The sequence below is a fragment of the Symphalangus syndactylus genome, chromosome 21, assembly GCF_028878055.3.
Source record: "Symphalangus syndactylus isolate Jambi chromosome 21, NHGRI_mSymSyn1-v2.1_pri, whole genome shotgun sequence".
In the NCBI taxonomy this organism is placed as follows: Eukaryota; Metazoa; Chordata; class Mammalia; order Primates; family Hylobatidae; genus Symphalangus; species Symphalangus syndactylus.
Genome location: NC_072443.2, coordinates 18,379,509 through 18,398,994, shown reverse-complemented (window position 1 = coordinate 18,398,994; position 19,486 = coordinate 18,379,509). Strand labels below are relative to the sequence as shown.

At 38.9% G+C, this 19,486-nt stretch overlaps 1 pseudogene; it reads right to left on the bottom strand.

Annotated features, from left to right (window-relative positions):
• Window positions 1-17,990: 17,990 nt before the first annotated feature.
• On the bottom strand, window positions 17,991-18,089 carry LOC129471726 (uncharacterized; annotated as a pseudogene).
• Window positions 18,090-19,486: the final 1,397 nt, after the last annotated feature.

The following is a 19,486-nucleotide window of genomic DNA, read 5'->3' as shown; positions in this document are numbered from 1 at the left end:
TCGGGTTACCCACAAAGGGAAGCCCATGAGACTAACAGCTGATCTCTCGGCAGAAACTCTGCAAGCCAGAAGAGAGTGGGGGGCGATATTCAGCATTCTTAAAGAAAAGAATTTTCAACCCAGAATTTCATATCCAGCCAAACTAAGCTTCATAAGTGAAGGAGAAATAAAATACTTTACAGACAAGCAAACGCTGAGTGATTTTGTCACCACTAGGCCTGCCCTAAAAGAGCTCCTGAAGGAAGCACTAAACATGGAAGGGAACAACCGGTACCAGCCACTGCAAAAACATGCCAAATTGTAAAGACCATCGAGGCTAGGAAGAAACTGCATCAACTAACGAGCAAAATAACCAACTAACTTCATAATGACAGGATCAGATTCACACATAACAATATTAACGTTAAATGTAAATGGGCTAAATGCTCCAATTAAAAGACACAGACTGGCAAACCGGATAAGGAGTCAGGACCCATCAGTGTGCTGTATTCAGGAAACCCATCTCACATGCAGAGACACACATAGACTCAAAATAAAGGGATGGAGGAAGATCTACCAAGCAAATGGAAAACAAAAAAAGGCAGAGGTTGCAATCCTAGTCTCTGATAAACTAGACTTTAAACCAACAAAGATCAAAAGAGACAAAGAAGGCTATTACATAATGGTAAAGGGATCAATTCAACAAGAAGAGCTAACTATCCTAAATATATATGCACCCAACACAGGAGCACCCAGATTCATAAAGCAAGTCCTGAGTGACCTACAAAGGGACTTAAACTCCCACACAATAATAATGGGAGATTTTAACACCCCACTGTCAACACTAGACAGATCAACGAGACAGAAAGTTAACAAGGATATCCAGGAATTGAACTCAGCTCTACACAAAGTGGACCTAATAGACATCTACAGAATTCTCTACCCCAAATCAACAGAACATACATTTTTTTCAGCACCACACCATACCTATTCCAAAATTGACCACATAGTTGGAAGTAAAGCTATCCTCAGCAAATGTAAAAGAACAGAAATTATAACAAACTCTCTCTCAGACCACAGTGCAATCAAACTAGAACTCAGGATTAAGAAACTCACTCAAAACCGCTCAACTACATGGAAACTGAACAATCTGCTCCTGAATGACTATTGGGTACATAATGAAATGAAGGCAGAAATAAAGATGTTCTTTGAAACCAATGAGAACAAAGACACAACATACCAGAATCTCTGGGATACGTTAAAGCAGTGTGTAGAGGGAAATTTATAGCACTAAATGCCCACAAGAGAAAGCAGGAAAGATCCAAAATTGACACCCTAACATCACGATTAAAAGAACTAGAAAAGCAAGAGCAAACACATTCAAAAGCTAGCAGAAGGCTAGAAATAACTAAAATCAGAGCAGAACTGAAGGAAATAGAGACACAAAAAACCCTTCAAAAAATTAATGAATCCAGGAGCTGGTTTTTTGAAAAGATCAACAAAATTGATAGACCGCTAGCAAGACTAACAAAGAAGAAAAGAGAGAAGAATCAAATAGACGCAATAAAAAATGAAAAAGGGGATATCACCACCGATCCCACAGAAATACAATCTACCATCAGAGAATACTACAAACATCTCTACGCAAATAAACTAGAAAATCTAGAAGAAATGGATAAATTCCTCGACAAATACACCCTCCCAAGACCAAATCAGGAAGAAGTTGAATCTCTGAATAGACCAATAACAGGTTCTGAAATTGTGGCAATAATCAATAGCTTATCAACCAAGAAGAGTCCAGGACCTGATGGATTCACAGCCGAATTCTACCAGAGGTACAAAGAGGAACTGGTACCATTCCTTCTGAAACTATTCCAATGGATAGAAAAAGAGGGAATCCTCCCTAACACATTTTATGAAGCCAGCATCGTCCTGATACCAAAGCCTGGCAGAGACATAACCAGAAAAGAGAATTTCAGACCAATATCCTTGATGAACATTGATGCAAAAATCCTCAATAAAATACTGGCAAACCAAATCCAGCAGCACATCAAAAAGCTTATCCACCATGATCAAGTGGGCTTCATCCCTGGGATGCAAGGCTGGTTCAACATACACAAATCAATAAGTGTAATCCAGCATATAAACAGAACCAAAGACAAAAACCACATGATTATCTCAATAGATGCAGAAAAGGCCTTTGACAAAATTCAACAACCCTTCATGCTAAAAACTCTCAATAAATTAGGTATTGATGGGACATATCTCAAAATACTAAGAGCTATCTACGACAAATCCACAGCCAATATCATACTGAATGGGCAAAAACTGGAAGCATTCCCTCTGAAAACTGGCACAAGACAGGGATGCCCTCTTTCACCGCTCCTCCTCAACATAGTGCTGGAAGTTCTGGCCAGAGCAATCAGGCAGGAGAAGGAAATAAAGGGTATTCAATTAGGAAAAGAGGAAGTCAAATTGTCCCTGTTTGCAGATGACATGATTGTATATCTAGAAAACTCTATCGTCTCAGCCCAAAATCTCCTTAAGCTGATTAGCAACTTCAGCAAAGTCTCAGGATACAAAATCAATGTACAAAAATCACAAGCATTCCTGTACACCAATAACAGACAAACAGAAAGCCAAATCATGAGTGAACTCCCATTCACAATTGCTTCAAAGAGAATAAAATACCTAGGAATCCAACTTACAAGGGATGTGAAGGACCTCTTCAAGGAGAACTACAAACCACTGCTCAATGAAATAAAAGAGGATACAAACAAATGGAAGAACACTCCATGCTCATGGGTAGGAAGAATCAATATCGTGAAAATGGCCATACTGCCCAAGGTAATTTATAGATTCAATGCCATCCCCATCAAGCTACCAACGACTTTCTTCACAGAATTGGAAAAACTACTTTAAAGTTCATATGGAACCAAAAAAGCCCGCATCGCCAAGTCAATCCTAAGCCAAAAGAACAAAGCTGGAGGCATCACCCTACCTGACTTCAAACTGTACTACAGGGCTACAGTAACCAAAACAGCATGGTACTGGTACCACAACAGAGACATAGATCAATGGAACAGAACAGAGCCCTCAGAAATGTTGCTGCATATCTACAACTATCTGATCTTTGACAAACCTGACAAAAACAAGAAATGGGGAAAGGATTCCCTATTTAATAAATGGTGCTGGGAAAACTGGCTAGCCATATGTAGAAAGCTGAAACTGGATCCCTTCCTTACACCTTATACAAAAATTAATTTGAGATGGATTAAAGACTTAAATGTTAGACCTAAAACCATTAAAATCTGACAAGAAAACCTAGGCAATACCATTCAGGACATAGGTGTGGGCAAGGACTTCATATCTAAAACACCAAAAGCAATGGCAACAAAAGCCAAAATTGACAAATGGGATCTAATTAAACTAAAGAGCTTCTGCACAGCAAAAGAAACTACCATCAGAGTGAACAGGCAACCTACACAATGGGAGAAAATTTTTGCAACCTACTTATCTGACAAAGGGCTAATATCCAGAATCTACAATGAACTCAAACATATTTACAAGAAAAAAAACAAACAACCCCATCAAAAAGTGGGCAAAGGACATGAACAGACACGTCTCAAAAGAAGACATTTATGCAGCCAAAAAACACATGAAGAAATGCTCCTCATCACTGGCCATCAGAGAAATGCAAATCAAAACCACAGTGAGATACCATCTCACACCAGTTAGAATAGCCATCATTAAAAAATCAGGAAACAAGAGGTGCTGGAGAGGATGTGGAGAAATAGGAACACTTTTACACTGTTGGCGGGACTGTAAACTAGTTCAACCATTGTGGAAGTCAGTGTGGCGATTCCTCAGGGATCTAGAACTAGAAATACCATTTGACCCAGCCATCCCATTACTGGGTATATACCCAAAGGACTAGAAATCATGCTGCTATAAAGACACATATGTTTATTGCGGCACTATTCACAATAGCAAAGAGTTGGAACCAACCCAAATGTCCAACAACAATAGTCTGGATTAAGAAAATGTGGCACATATACACCATGGAATACTATGCAGCCATAAAAAAGGATGAGTTCATATCCTTTGTAGGGACATGGATGAAACTGGAAAACATCATTCTCAGTAAACTATCACAAGGACAAAAAACCAAACACCACATGTTCTCACTCATAGGTGGGAATTGAACAATGAGAACTCATGGACACAGGAAGGGGAACATCACACTCCGGGGACTGTTGTGGGGTTGGGGGAGGGGGGAGGGACAGCATTAGGAGATATACCTAATGCTAAATGACGAGTTAATGGGTGCAGGAAATCAAAATGGCACATGGATACATATGTAACAAACCTGCACATTGTGCACATGTACCCTAAAACCTAAAGTATAATAATAAAAAAAAAAAACCATGTTAGACCTAAAACCATAAAAACCCTAGAAGAAACTTAATTCAGCATGGAGTAGTGACAGGTTTACAGTCCTTCATCTGAAAATCCAAAATCTGAAATGTACCAAACCCTAAAACTTTTTGAGTGCCTACCTGATACCACAAGTGGAAAATGCCTCACCTGAGCTCATGTGACAAGTCACAGGCAAAATTCTGTCAAAACTTAGTTTCATGCACAAAATTATTAAAAGTATTATATAAATTTACCTTCAGGCCTTGTGTATATAAACCCTAAAAAAATGCTTAGATTTGGATTCCATTCCCAAGATATCTCATTATATATATGCAAATATTACAAATTCTGAAAAATTTGAAATCTGAAACACTTCTGGTCCCAAGTATTTTGGGTAAGGGATACTCAACCTGTACTTTGAATTTAGCTTTTAATTTGTTTTTATCACAAATGCTTGAAATTACTTACCATGGAGTAAAATGGATGATTCAAGAGGACACTTCTTGTATCTCCTGAGATGTAGCATCATCTCAGGGCACTGCTGAGTATACTCACTTTGAAGTGTGCCCTACATTTTGAGAGTTCAAATTCTTTGGAGATGACTTCCAAAGATTTATGTCTGGTTCTGATTTCTGTAGTGTGTGTGTGTGTGTGTTTTTTTTAATCTGTACCTCTAGAGTATCCACAGTGCCTATCTGGGATTGCAAAATTAACAGAGTCAGAAATTATACTTTTTATTAATTCTGGCAGTCTGTTTTTTCTGTTGTGTTCTCTATTTTAAATAAAAGGATTATCCTTCACTTGAGTACTTTCTCTAGAAACCTCATGCATGTGTAACTTCATGCTTCCTTTTTCCCTTGCTTCTCTCACGTGTATACACAAATATATATAAACACACATATAATTCAGCCATCAAGTCTTGTAAATACTACTAGTATATTATTTGGGAATTTGTTTCTTTTTCTGAATTACCACTGTAGACCCCTTGTTTTAGGCTCATATTCACTCTTACCTGAATTATTGCATTTGTTTCTTAAATGTCTTTCTGCCTCAACTTTCTAATCACCTTGTCTTCATTCTCCTTTTTTGCCATTATGTACTTTTTGAAAACAAAGATTAGGTTGTTCTTGTACCTTAAAACCGTCTTTGTGCGGCCAGGTGCAGTGGCTCATGCCTGTAATCCCAGCACTTTGGGAGGCTGAGGCAGGCGGATCACAGGGTCAGGAGATCAAGACCCTCCTAGTTAACACGATGAAACCCCGTCTCTACTGAAAATACAAAAAATTAGCCAGGCATGGTGGCACAGGCCTGTAGTCCCAGCCTCAGGAGGCTGAGGCAGGAGAATCGCTTGCACCTGGGAGGCGGAGCTTGTAGTGAGCCGAGATCGCACCACTGCACTCCAGCCTGGGCATCAGAGTGAGACTCTGTCTCTAAAAAACAAAACAAAAACAAAAACAACAAAAAACCTGTCTTTGTTTTCTCACTGCCTAAAGGGGAAGTTCAAGCTCATTTTATTTTTGTCTATGGGTTTTTTTTTGTTTCTTTTTATATACAATTTCTTTTTTGCCTTCTATAGTTCAGCAACTCTAGATGACACTTATTTTTTGAACACATTTGTTTGTGAAAAGATACTATATGTCAAACATTGTGATAAGTGCAGAGAATAAAAAATGTGCCCCAAATTTTCTGCTCCCAAAGAGCTTCACATTTAAGACTCCTTTGGTTTGGTCACTGCTATGGTTTGAAGATTTGTCTCCTCCAAAACTTATGTTGAAACTTAATCCCCAATGTGGCAGGATTGAGAGGTGGAACCTTTAAGAGGTGATTGGGTCATGAGGTTTTGTGCTCACAAATGGATGAATCCATTCATGGATTAATGGATAAATGATTAATGGGTTATCATGGGAGTGAGACTGGTGGCTTTATAAGGAGAGGAAGAGAGGCCTGAGCCAGCACATTAGCATGCTCAGCCCTCTGGCCATGTGATGCCCTGCACTGCCTTGAGAATTGGCATGGAGACCCCACTAGCAAGAAGACTCTCATTAGACAGGAATGGCTCCTTGACCTTGGACTTTCCAGCTTTCAAGACTGTAAGAAATAAATTCCTTAAAAAAATTACACAGTTTCAAGTAATATGTTATAAGCAACAGAAAATGAAAGAAAACACAAAATTGGTACTGATACATGAGGTGTTGCTGATAATGAATAACTGAAAATGTGGAAGAAGCTTTGGAATTGGGTAATAGGCAGAGGCTGAAAGAATCTGGAGGAGCCTAGATTCTGGGGTGAGCCTAGATGACCAGGGAATATTTGGAACTCCTTAGAAACTGGTTAAGTATTGGTGACCAGAATGCTTATAGAATTATGAACAAAAAGGCCATTCTGATGAAGTTTCAGGTGAAATTGAGGAACAAGGTATTGGAAACTGGGGTAAAAGCCATCCTTGTTGTAAATTGGAAAAGAACTTGGCTGAACCAGGTTCATGCCTGAGGGCTTTGTGGAAGACCAAACTTGAGAGTCATTAACTGGCATATCTGGCAAAAAAATTTCTAAGCAAAGTATAGAAGGAGCTGCATGGTTACTTTTGGCTCCTCACACTGAAATTCAGGAGTAAAGGAAGGATTGAAAGATACAATTCATAACTAAAAGAAAAACAGAGTGGGAAGATTTAGAAAATTGAGCCAGGCCACATAAAGAGTCAAAAAGTGTGTTCAGGACAAGAGACAAATAATGTAGCCCAGGGACCATTTGCTAAAGAGATTAGCATGGATAGAAGGGAGTCAGATGCTATTCCACAAGACAATGGAAGAAAGACCTCAAAGGCATTTCAGATATCTTTGAAACTGCTACTTTCATAACAGGTTAAGAGGTCTAGGAAGGCAGAATGGTTTTTGGGTACAGGCCTGGAGTGCCCTCCATAGGCTCCTGCACAGAGATCCCTTAGGTATATGCTCTCTATATTTCAGCACAGCACTCCTTGACCACCCAGCTGTGGCTCAGTTGGCCCCAGATGTGGCTTCACTAGGCACCACTCCAAAGGTACAAACCTTAATCCTCGGGGCATCCACATGATGTTAATTCTTCAGGTCCACAGAATGCAAGAGCTGTGGAGGCATGACAGCTTCCACCTAATTTCAAATAATGTATCAAACAGCCTGTGGGCCCAGGCAGAGACTTGTTGCAGGGGAGGAGCCACCATAGAGAACCCCATACTAGGGCAATGACTTGGGGAGTTGTAGGAGTGAAATTGTCACTGAGATCTTAGAACTGTAGAGCTACTAGGGTGCAACACCAGCCTGGAAGAGCTGAAGTGTGGGCTGAGCCATGGAAAGTCATGGAAGCAAGGCTGCCTGAGGACTTGTGGTCCCAACCCCTGTACCAGTATGCACAGAATGCTGGATATGGAGTCATGGGAGATTATTCTCCAGCTTTAAAATTTAATGTCTGAATTTTTGGTGCCCTCAGTCTTGCACTTGTCAGCCTCCATAACTGTAAGAAATAAATTGCTTTTAAAAAATAGATTGCCCGGCTTCAGGTATTTTGTTATAAGTAACAGAAAACAAGCTAATACAGTTGTGCTGTTTTCTCTGCATAAAATATAATTCTCTCAGTTTTGCCCTGATAAACTTCTATTTGTTATTTAAGTCCCCATTGAATACTACTTCTGTGAAGTCTTTCTTTTTTACTCCAGGAAGAATGAATTATTCTGTCCATGTTCTGGCCAAATATTTTTATGCTCTTGCACATTTTTGTTGGTATTAGCCCCTAAATACTTCACAAAAATGTTTATTTCTGACCATTTTCAACAATACTACTCTTGGCAAAGCCACCAACACCTTCTATCTTTACTGCTACAGTCTTTTTCTATCTGGTTGTTCTTTATCCTTATTTGCTTCTATCCATTCCTTTTACTGCAGCCAGAGTGATCTAGTCACCACTGTCCAGCAAAATCTCTTCAGTGGCTTTCTTGGCTCTTAGATGAGGATTAGCATTCTTAATTTAGTATCCTACTGTCTGCCTGGCCTGGCCTACATTAGCAGCCTAATCTTATACTTTTTCCTTCCTTGTACTTTGCTCTCCACTCATTCTGGATGTTATTCAGTTTCTCAAAACAGCTGTTCATTGGACTTTAGCATATGTTAATTTCTCACTCTAGAAATCCACCATTCCCCTTTTTATTTTATTTAGCTCACCCTGCCTCTGTCATCAAATCTTAGCTGAATCATTGTTTGTTCAAGGAGGTCTTTGCTGCCCTCCATGATAGACTGAGCACCTCTATTACACACTCACATAACACCATATTCCTTTCCTGCACAGACTTACCCATTTTAATGATTATTTGTATTATTCCTTTATAAGTATCCATCTGCTCTATGAAATCATGTATACCATTAAAGCAGCCTTTTTTTTTTCACCTTGGATTCCAGTTCCTGGAAGAATGCACTCAATAAAATATCTTGAATGAATAGAATGTAATATATTACGTTATAGCAAGGTTGTAAGTGCCTTCCTTGAGGTCAGGGCCCATGGATCTCTCATACTGATACCCTCAGAATGTAATACAGTGCCTGAATTGCAATAAAACATCAAATTCAGGGGGGTCCATTCACAGATGGACGAATAGGAACAGCTCTGGTCTGCAGCACCCAGCATAATCAACGCAGAAGACAGGTGATTTCTGCATTTCCAACTGAGGTACCTGGTTCATCTCATCGGGACTGGTTGGAGAGTGTGTGTAGCCCACTGAGGGTGAGCTGAAGCAGGGCGGGGTGTCACCTCACCCGGGAAGTGCAAGGGGTTGGGGGATTTCCCTTTCCTAGCCAAGGGAATCCATGACAGACTACCTGGAATACTGCACTTTTCCAACTGTCTTAGCAAATGGCACACCAGGAGATTATATCTCATGCTTGGCTCGGCTGGTCCCATGCCCATGGAGCCTTGCTCACTGCTAGCTCAGCAGTCTGAGATTAACCTGTGAGGCAGCAGCCTGGCAGGGGGAGGGTTGTCCACCATTGCTGAGGCTTGAGTAGGTAAACAAAGCTGCCAGGAAGCTTGAACTGGGCGGAGCCCACCGCAGCTCAGCAAGGCCTGCTGCATCTGTAAACTCCACCTCTGGGGGCAGGGAATAGCTGAACAAAAAAACAGCAGAAACTTCTGCAGGCTTAAATGTCCCTGTCTGACAGCTCTCAAGAGAGCAGTGTTCTCCCAGCACAGTGTTTGAGCTCTGAGAACAGACAGACTGCCTCCTCAAGTGGGTCCCTGACCCCCATGTAGCCTAACTGGGAGACACCTCCCAGTAGGGGCTGACTGACACCTCATACAGGTGGGTGCCCCTCTGGGATGAAGCTTCCAGAGGAAAGATCAGGCAGCAATACTTACTGTTCTACAATATTTGCTGTTCTGCAGGTCCACTGGTGATACCCAGGCAAACAGGGTCTGGAGTGAACCTCCAGCAAACTCCAGCAGACCTGCAGCCGAGGGACCTGACTATTAGAAGGAAAACTAACAAACAGAAAGGAATAGCATCAACATCAACAAAAAGGACATCCACACCAAAACCCCATCTGTAGGTCACCAATATCAAAGACCAAAGTTAGATAAAATCACAAAGATGGGAGAAACCAGAGCAGAAAAGCTGAAAATTCTGAAAACCACAGCACCTCTTCTCCTCTAAAGGACTGCAGCTACTCGTCAGCAATGGAAAAAAGCTGGATGGAGAATGACTTTGACAAGTTGAGAGAAGAAGGCTTCAGACAATCAGTAATAACAAACTTCTCTGAGCTAAAGGAGGATGTTCAAACCCATCACAAGGAAGCTAAAAACCTTGGAAAAAGATTAGACAAATAGCAAACTAGAATAAACAGTGTAGAGAAGACCTTAAATGACCTGATGGAGCTGAAAACCATGGCACGAGAACTACGTGATGCATGCACAAGCTTCAATAGCTGATTCAATCAAGTGGAAGAAAGGGTATCAGTGATTGAAGATCAAATTAATGAAATAAAGCAAGAAGACAAGTTTAGAGAAAAGGAGTAAAAAGAAATGAACAAAGCCTCCAACAAATATGGGACTATATGAAAAGACCAAATCTACATTTGATTGGTTTACCTGAAAGTGACAGGGAGAATGGAACCAAGTTGGAAAACACACCTCAGGATATTATCCAGGAGACCTTCCCCAACCTAGAAGGCAGGCCAACATTCAAATTCAGGAAATACAGAGTACACCACAAAGGTACTCCTTGAGAAGGGCAACCCCAAGGCACATAATTGTCAGATTCACCAAGGTTGAAATGCAGGAAAAAACGTTAAGGCAGCCAGAGAGAAAGGTTGGGTTACCCACAAAGGGAAGCCATCAGACTAACAGCAGATTTCTTGGCAGAAACCCTACAAGCCAGAAGAGGGTGGGGGCCAATATTCAACATTCTTAAAGAAAAGAATTTTCAACCCAGAATTTCATATCCAGCCAAACTAAGCTTCCTAAGTGAAGGAGAAATAAAATCTTTTACAAACAAGCAAATGCTGAGAGACTTTGTCACCACCAGGCCTGCCTTACAAGAGCTCCTGAAGGAAGCACTAAACATGGAAGGAACAATCAGTATCAGCCATTGCAAAAACATGCCAAATTGTAAAGACCATCGATGCTAGGAAGAGATTGCCTCAACTAATGGAGAAGATAACCAGCTAATATCATAATGACAGGATCAAATTCACACATAACAATATTAACCTTAAATGTAAATGGCCTAAATGCTGCAATTAAAAGACACAGACTGGCAAATTGGATAAAGAGTCAAGACCCATCACTGTGCTGTATTCAGGAGACCCAACTCACGTGCAAAGACATACATAGGCTAAAAATAAAGGGATGGAGGAAGATCTATCAAGCAAATGGAATGCCAGAAAAAAAAAAGCAGGAGTTGCAAACCTAGTCTCTGAAAAAACAGACTTTAAACTAACAAAGATCAAAAGAGACCAAGATGGCCATTAAGTAATGGTAGAGGGATCAATTCAACAACAAGAGCTAACTATGCTAAATATATATGCACCCAATACAGGAGCACCCAGATTCATAAAGCAAGTCCTTAAGGACCTACAAAGAGACTTAGACTCCCACACAATAATAATGGGAGACTTTAACACCCCACTGTCAATATTAGACAGATCAATGAGACAGAAGGTTAATAAGGATATCCAGGACTTGTACTCAGCTCTGCACCAAGTGGACCTAATAGACATCTACAGAACTCTCCACTCCAAATCAACAGAGTATAAATTCTTCTCAGTACCACATTGCACTTATTCCAAAATTTACCACATAGTTGGAAGTAAAGCACTCCTTAGCAAATGTAAAATAACAGAAATCACAACAAACTATCTCTCAGACCACAGTGCAATCAAAAGAACTCAGGATTAAGAAATCCACACAGCTACATGGAAACTGAACAACCTGCTCCTGAATGACTACTTGGTAAATAACAAAATGAAGACAGAAATAAAGATGTTCTTTGAAGCTAAATGAGAACAAAGACACAACATACCAGAATCTCTGGGACCCATTTAAAGCAGTGTATAGAGGGAAATTTATAGCACTAAATGCCCACAAGAGAAAGCAGGAAAGATCAAAAATTGACACCCTAACATCACAATTAAAAGAACTAGAGAAGCAAGAGCAAACACATTCAAAAGCTAGCAGAAGGCAAGAAATAACCAAGATCAGAGCAGAACTGAAGGATATGGGCACACAAAAAACTCTTCAAAAAAGCAATGAATTCAGGAGCTAGTTTTTTGAAAAGATAAACAAAATTTATAGGCTGCTAGCAAGACTAAAAAAGAAGAAAAGAGAGAAGAATCAAATAGATCCAATAAAAAATGATAAAGAGGATATCACCACTGATCCCACAGAAATACAAACTACCATCACAAAATACTATAAACACGTCTATGCAAATAAACTAGAAAATCTAGAAGAAATGGATAAATTCCTGGACACATACATCCCCCCAAGACTAAATCAGGAAGAAGTTGAATCTCTGAATAGACCAATAATAGGCTCTGAAATTGAAGCAATAATTATTAGCCTAGCAACCAAAAAAAATCCAGAACCAGATGGATTCAGAGCCAAATTCTACCATAGGTACAAAGAGGAACTGGTACCATTCCTTCTGAAACTATTCCAATCAATAGAAAAAGAGGGAATCCTCCCTAACTCATTTTATGAGGCCAGCATCATCCTGATACCAAAGCCTGGCAGAGACACAACAAAAAAAGAGAATTTTAGACCAGTATCCCTGATGAACATCGATGTGAAAATCCTCAATAAAATACTGGCAAGCAAAATCCAGCAGCATATCAAAAAGCTTATCCACCATGATCAAGTCTGCTTCATCCCTCGGATTCAAGGCTGGTTCAATGTATGCAAATCAATAAATGACAGAACCAATGACAAAAACAACATGTTTATCTCAATAGATGCAGAATAGGCCTTCAGCAAAATTCAACAGCCCTTCATGCTAAAAACTCTCAATAAATTAGGTATTGATGGAACCTATCTCAAAATAATAGCAGCCATTTATGACAAACCCACAGCCAATATCATACTGAATGGGCAAAAACTGGAAGCATTCCCTTTGAAAACTGGCAAAAGACAAGGATGCCCACTCTCACCACTCCTATTCAACCTAGTGTTGGAAGTTCTGGCCAGGGCAATCAGGCGAGATAAAGAAATAAAGAGTATTCAATTAGGAAAAGAGGAAGTCAAATTGTGCCTGTTTGCAGATGACATGATTGTATGTTTAGAAAACCCAATCATCTTAGCCCAAAATCTCCTTAAGCTGATAAGCAACTTCAGCAAAGTCTCAGGATACAAAATCAATGTGCAAAAATCACAAGCATTTTTATACACCAATAACAGACAAACAGAGAGCCAAATCATGAGTGAACTCCCATTCACAATTGCTTCAAAGAGAATAAAATACCTAGGAATCCAACTTATAAGGAATGTGAAAGACCTCTTCAAGGAGAACTACAAACCTCCACTCAATGAAATAAAAGAGGACACAAACAAATGGAAGAACATTCCATGTTCATGGATAGGAAGAATCAATATCGTGAAAATGGCCATACTGCCCAAGGTAATTTATAGATTCAATGCCATCCCCATCAAGCTACCAATGACTTTCTTCACAGAATTGGAAAAAACTACTTTAAAGTTCATATTGAACCAAAAAGGAGCCCACATTGCCAAGACAATCCTAAGCAAAAAGAACAAAGCTGGAAGCATCCTGCTACCTGACTTCAAACTATAGTAGAAGGCTACAGTAACCAAAACAGCATGGTACTGGTACCAAAACAGAGATGTAGACCAATGGAACAGAACAGAGGCCTCAGAAATAACACCACACATCTACAACCATCTGGTCTTTGACAAAGCTGACAAAAACAAGCAATGGGGAAAGGAGTCCCTATGTAATAAATGGTGCTGGGAAAACTGGCTAGCCATATGTAGAAAGCTGAAACTGGATCCCTTCCTTACACCTTACATGGAAATTAATCCAAAATGGATTAAAGACTTAAATGTTAGACCTAAAACCCTAAAAACCCTAGAAGAAAACCTAGGCAATACCATTCAAGACATAGGCATGGGCAAGGACTTCATGACTAAAACACTACAAGCAATGACAACAAAAGCCAAAATTGACAAATGGTATCTAATTAAACTAAAGAGCTTCTGCACAGCAAATGAAACTACCATCAGAGTGAACAGGTAACCTACAGAATGGGAGAAAAGTTTTGTAACCTACCCATCTGACAAAGGGCTAATATCCAGAATCTACAAAGAACTTCAACAAATTTACAAGAAAAAACAAAACAACCCCGTCAAAAAATGGGCAAAGGATATGAACATACACTTCTCAAAGAAAAGACATTTATGCAGCCAACAGACACATGATAAAATGCTCACCATCACTGGCCATCAGAGAAATGCAAATCAAAACCACAATGAGATACCATCTCACACCAGTTAGAATGGCGATCATTCAAAAGTCAGGAAACAACATGCTGGAGAGAATGTGGAGAAATAGGAACGCTTTTACACTGTTGGTGGGAGTGTAAATTAGTTCAACCATTGTGGAAGACAGTGTGACGATTCCTCAAGGTTCTAGAACCAGAAATACCATTTGACTCAGTGATCCCATTACTGGGTATATACCGAAAGATTATAAATCATGCTACTGTAAAGACACATGCCCACAGATGTTTATTGCGGCACTATTCACAATAGCAAAGACTTGGAACCAACCCAAATGTCCACCAGTGATAGACTGGATTAAGAAAATGTGGCATACATACACCATAGAACACTATGAAGCCATAAAAAAGGATGAGTTCATGTCCTTTGTAGGGACATGGATGAAGCTGGAAACCATCATTCTCAGCAAACTATCACAAGGACAGAAAACCAAACACCGCATGTTCTCACTCATAGGTGGGAATTGAACAATGAGAACACTCGGACAGGGCGGGGAACATTACACACCAGCACCTGTCATGGGGTGGGGAGCTGGGGGAGGGATAGTATTAGGAGAAATACCTAATGCAAATGAGGAGTTAATGAGTGCAGCAAACCAACATGGCACATGTATACCTATGTAACAAACCCGCATGTTGTGCCCCTGTACACTGGAATTTAAAGTATAATAATAATAATAAAAAGAACAAAAACATTGAATTCCAGCATACTGAACTGAAATAGATTTTAATTAGGGAACACAATCATGAACGTGAAGTCAGTGACAGGTGCATGGTGTTTGGGAATTTGTGTATATCGTCCAAATTCACCAATTAAAGTAGAAATAACAACTTTGTGATATGGATCATAATTAAATTTTATATTATTTTCACTAATCTATATGATGTCTTAGTTCACCTTAACAGTTTAAAATGTGTATTTTTTGTGATTTTCCATAAGGTAGTAATTTTTCTACTGTTTATTCTTAAGTAGTAATCTCTGATTCAAAGCTTCAATGAGACAGAGTCATATTAATTTCTGTTTTTTGTCAAGGACAATCAAGAACTCTTCTCCACTTTATATCTGTGGCTTAAGTTATAACCAGGTGGGATTATTTTTAAATAAAATAATCACAGTGGAGTGACAGGTCATTTGGTATATTCTGCCATGTGTTGCCCAATTGCATTTAATTAATTGTAGAGACAAGAACGCTTAAGCTTGTTTGAAATTTATCACATGGACCCAGGTGACGGTTCATAACTTCCTGCAGAGAACATGTGTGCACATTCTGAGAAACTAGACAGGGCATGACATGGGACAATGTGCACATGTGATATGTCCTACACTCTTCATGAATCCCTTTCATTAGCACCATGGGCTTGATGGGGAGGAACTTCTCAGAGAGAAAGAAGTAAAGCTGAGGGAGCTGACGAAGTAGAACGAGCACTGGCTTAGAAAAAGAATTGTTCATTGACACACTGAGAGAAAGAGCTAACACAGAAGACAGCTTAAGATGGTATAGCAGTGTGGAAATGACCTGGGCTCTGGTGACAAAGATCTAGGTTCCCCTTCCAGATGATTAGCTGTGAGTGAGCTATTATTCTTTAAGTTTCAGCTTTGGAATATTTAAAATAGTAATAATATCCACATCAAACTATCAATGTGACATGTAAATGAGCTATGGCGTGTAGAGACTTAAATACAGGGCTTGGTATATAATAGGTATTCTGTAAAAAAGTTACCTTTTAAATAGTAATAATATTATATTTAATCATAATAGTAAAAACATTATCTTAAATTATTTTAACCAACAAAACTCCCAATGGCCAAGTTAAAATTGTACTCCTCAATAAATGGTGTAATTGTTAATCATTTTTTAAAATGTCACATTCAGTTTAAACTCTTTCTATTCTCAAAGACAAATATACTCTTGGCTCAGGAAATGCCTCTGTGTCAGCTAGGGTTTTTCTCACTTTTTTCTCCAAGGTCCAATAATAAGGCTCTCTTTGAAGATATTCCCTGTAGCCTGAACTTGGGTGGCTATGTACAATACCGAGTGCCATACCTTGAGCCAAACCATGCACCTTTTCTTTTAAAGGAGAAGGAAACTTCCGAAAGTGGTGGGACTTGGCAGTCATTTTTATACTGTATAATTCTACTAATTTTTATCAGTATCTTTACACTTTCTATCAATAAAATGAGTCAACCATATTTACTTTTATTCCACACAAATGGGACTAGAAATAATCTGGCTTATCACTATAAAGAGTTTTGTAATCTTTAGAGTTATGGAGCAATCTTTCTATTAAAGTTTATTGAAATACATTTCTTTTACATAAAACTTTATTTTCAAATTCTTAAAAAGGTTGTGAAAAGTTACTATATTAAATGAAAGGAAATCATGAATTGAAACCAAAGAGTTAGATTGAAAGCTATGGTTAAGTGCCATAAAGCAGAGATGTGTGTGCAGAGACAAAAATAAAACAGACATGAAGGAAGAAACAGAGCAGCCATGAGGCTCCAGTGGCCTGGAGAGACAGAGAGATGATTTGGTTCCAGTTCTTCAAGGGTGATTGGCTGCTCATATTGCTCTTTGTTTGTATGACATAGTCTTTGTCTTAGGTTGGGTTCCCCAATCTAAGGAAACGTTAAACGAGGCATCTGAAAGATACTCTTGGCCGGGCATGGTGGCTCACTCCTGTAATCCCAGCACTTTGGGAGGCTGAGGCGGGCGGATCACCAGGTCAGGAGATAGCGACCATCCTGGCTAAGACGGTGAAACCCCGCCTCTACTAAAAATAAAAAAAAATAGCCGGGCGTGGTGGCGGGCGCCTGTGGTCCCAGCTACTCGGGAGGCTGAGGCAGGAGAATGGCGTGAACCCAGGAGGCAGAGCTTACAGTGAGCCGAGATAGCGCCACTGCACTCCAGCCTGGGTGACAGAGCGAGACTCTGTCTCAAAAAAAAAAAAAAAAGCAAAAGAAAGATACTATTTGTGTTAGGTCAGCTCCTTCAAAATAAGGAGATATTAGGCTAAGGATTCATATGCAAGTAATTTATTAAAGAAGTGTTTCGGGTTAAATTGGCAAGGGAAGGAGGGGAGGGAAGGTAAGAAGCCAGGGTACCACTTCAAGCAGGGGTGATGCCAGTCTGATTCAGCAGGGAATTTTGGAATGTAAGTTACGAGGCACTGTTTGTCCTGACTTAAGGCAAGGGAACTTGGCTTTCATACTCCCACACCAATGAGTCATTAGCTTGTGACCATCTTGGGAGGCACGGTGGTTGCAAATTCCAGTCATTTCCTCTTCTCTGCTTATGCTGGCAAAGATGCTTCACTAGCTCAAGGCCCTTTTTCAAAGAGGATGGCTGGATTGGCATCTGGAACTGTGGCAGAATAATTTTTTTTTTATGCCACGAAGTTTGTGGTAATATGTTACAGTTGCCATAGGAATCACACAGTGACCATGCCTTTTTATTAAAGAATCAGCAGGCAAAAAACTGCTTTTTCAAATTGCTCACAACTTTCTAAATGCTTCATCTCAATTTCTATACCAAATTCCATCATGATCTTTAAATCTTTTTCTAATATTAATAAATTTTTAGAACGTGTCATCCTTGCACAGGGGCCACGCTAATCTCTGTATCATTCTAATTTTAGTACATGTACTGCCAAAGCGAACACTAAATCATTCTTTGAGTAGCACTATACACTTATATCTACAGAATACATACCCTTTTTTTTGCATAAACTATCTCAAATGAGTTTCTGTACTTGCAGTCAAAAGAATATTTACTAAGATTTCTTCCATTCTTCCTTCTCCCCAGAAAACAGACTTGTATTTACGAAGCTGACCAGTGCTCCTTCCTTGATGTTGCCTGTAGCTAGATCTTCTGGTTGTCCATCATCTCTACATGAGGGTTAAAAATTTAGGACACTTTCATTTGTAGCCCTATCATAAGCAGCTTCCAAGACACTCTTGTTGAACCACATCTAAAAATGGTCACTAAATTCAATTTTTCTGGGATTGACAGGCAAATAAAGTGTAGACTGGTCTTAATTGTGGACCTATCTCTTTTCATTATTAAGTCTTTTAAGAGTGTCAAAATTTGGCGAGGCTTCTACCTGCTTTAATATGTCTATTTACTGAGTTTGTTTTGTTTTCCATAATAGAAACTCATAACCAAAAAAACAGTGCATATCTAATCTTTAGATTGGATAATCTTCATCTCTACTCAATACATTTTTTCTTTCTTCATTAAAATATTTACTTCTTAGTTCATTTCTTTTTCTCTCATATACAAATATCTTTCTTTCCTACTAAAGGTCATGAGAGAAAAGTTATTTTATATGACCATTATAAACTCATGAATATGCAGGAAGTCACTGTATTAAATGGAAGAAAGTTATAAAATTAGTGATAATTTAAGACCAAAATTTAGACTGATAGTTATGTTCAGGCTGATTTTATATTTGTTGATAACTTTTTATGTTTCATCTAATAAGAAATTTGTGGTTAGTGTTCAATAAAAAAGGGAAAGAAGGAAAGTAAATTAGGATTTTGTCTCATAAAATTTGTTGATGTATTTAAATCTTACATTCTGCAATAATATTTTGAAAGGCATTTGGCATTTCTTGAAGCAATACATAAAGATATGAGAGTTGAAATGATATTTCTCTCTCTAAAACTATCAGTTGAAGGCAGAAAATTCATCAGCTCATCTGATACTTTCTAAGGTGAAATAAGCCATTAATAGAATTATGCTTCCCTGTAGTTTTTGCTATATTTAAATGTTGGAAAGGTTTTATTTCTAGAAAACAATTTAAGGGCTTTACAATATAAGAACTTTTGTATTTAAATCCAGAATCCCTCTTTTATCAAATTGAGCTTTTGATTTTCATGTTCTGACTGGAAGAAAGATTTTAATTCATAAGATATGAATCCATTAAATAATTTCATCATGATTACAATTTGAATGATTACACCCACCCTCAGTATTAGAGATGATAGTAAAAATTAAGTAGAAGGGAGTTGGACCTCATTTGATTTTGTACTCTTGAAAACAGATGAAATTATCTAA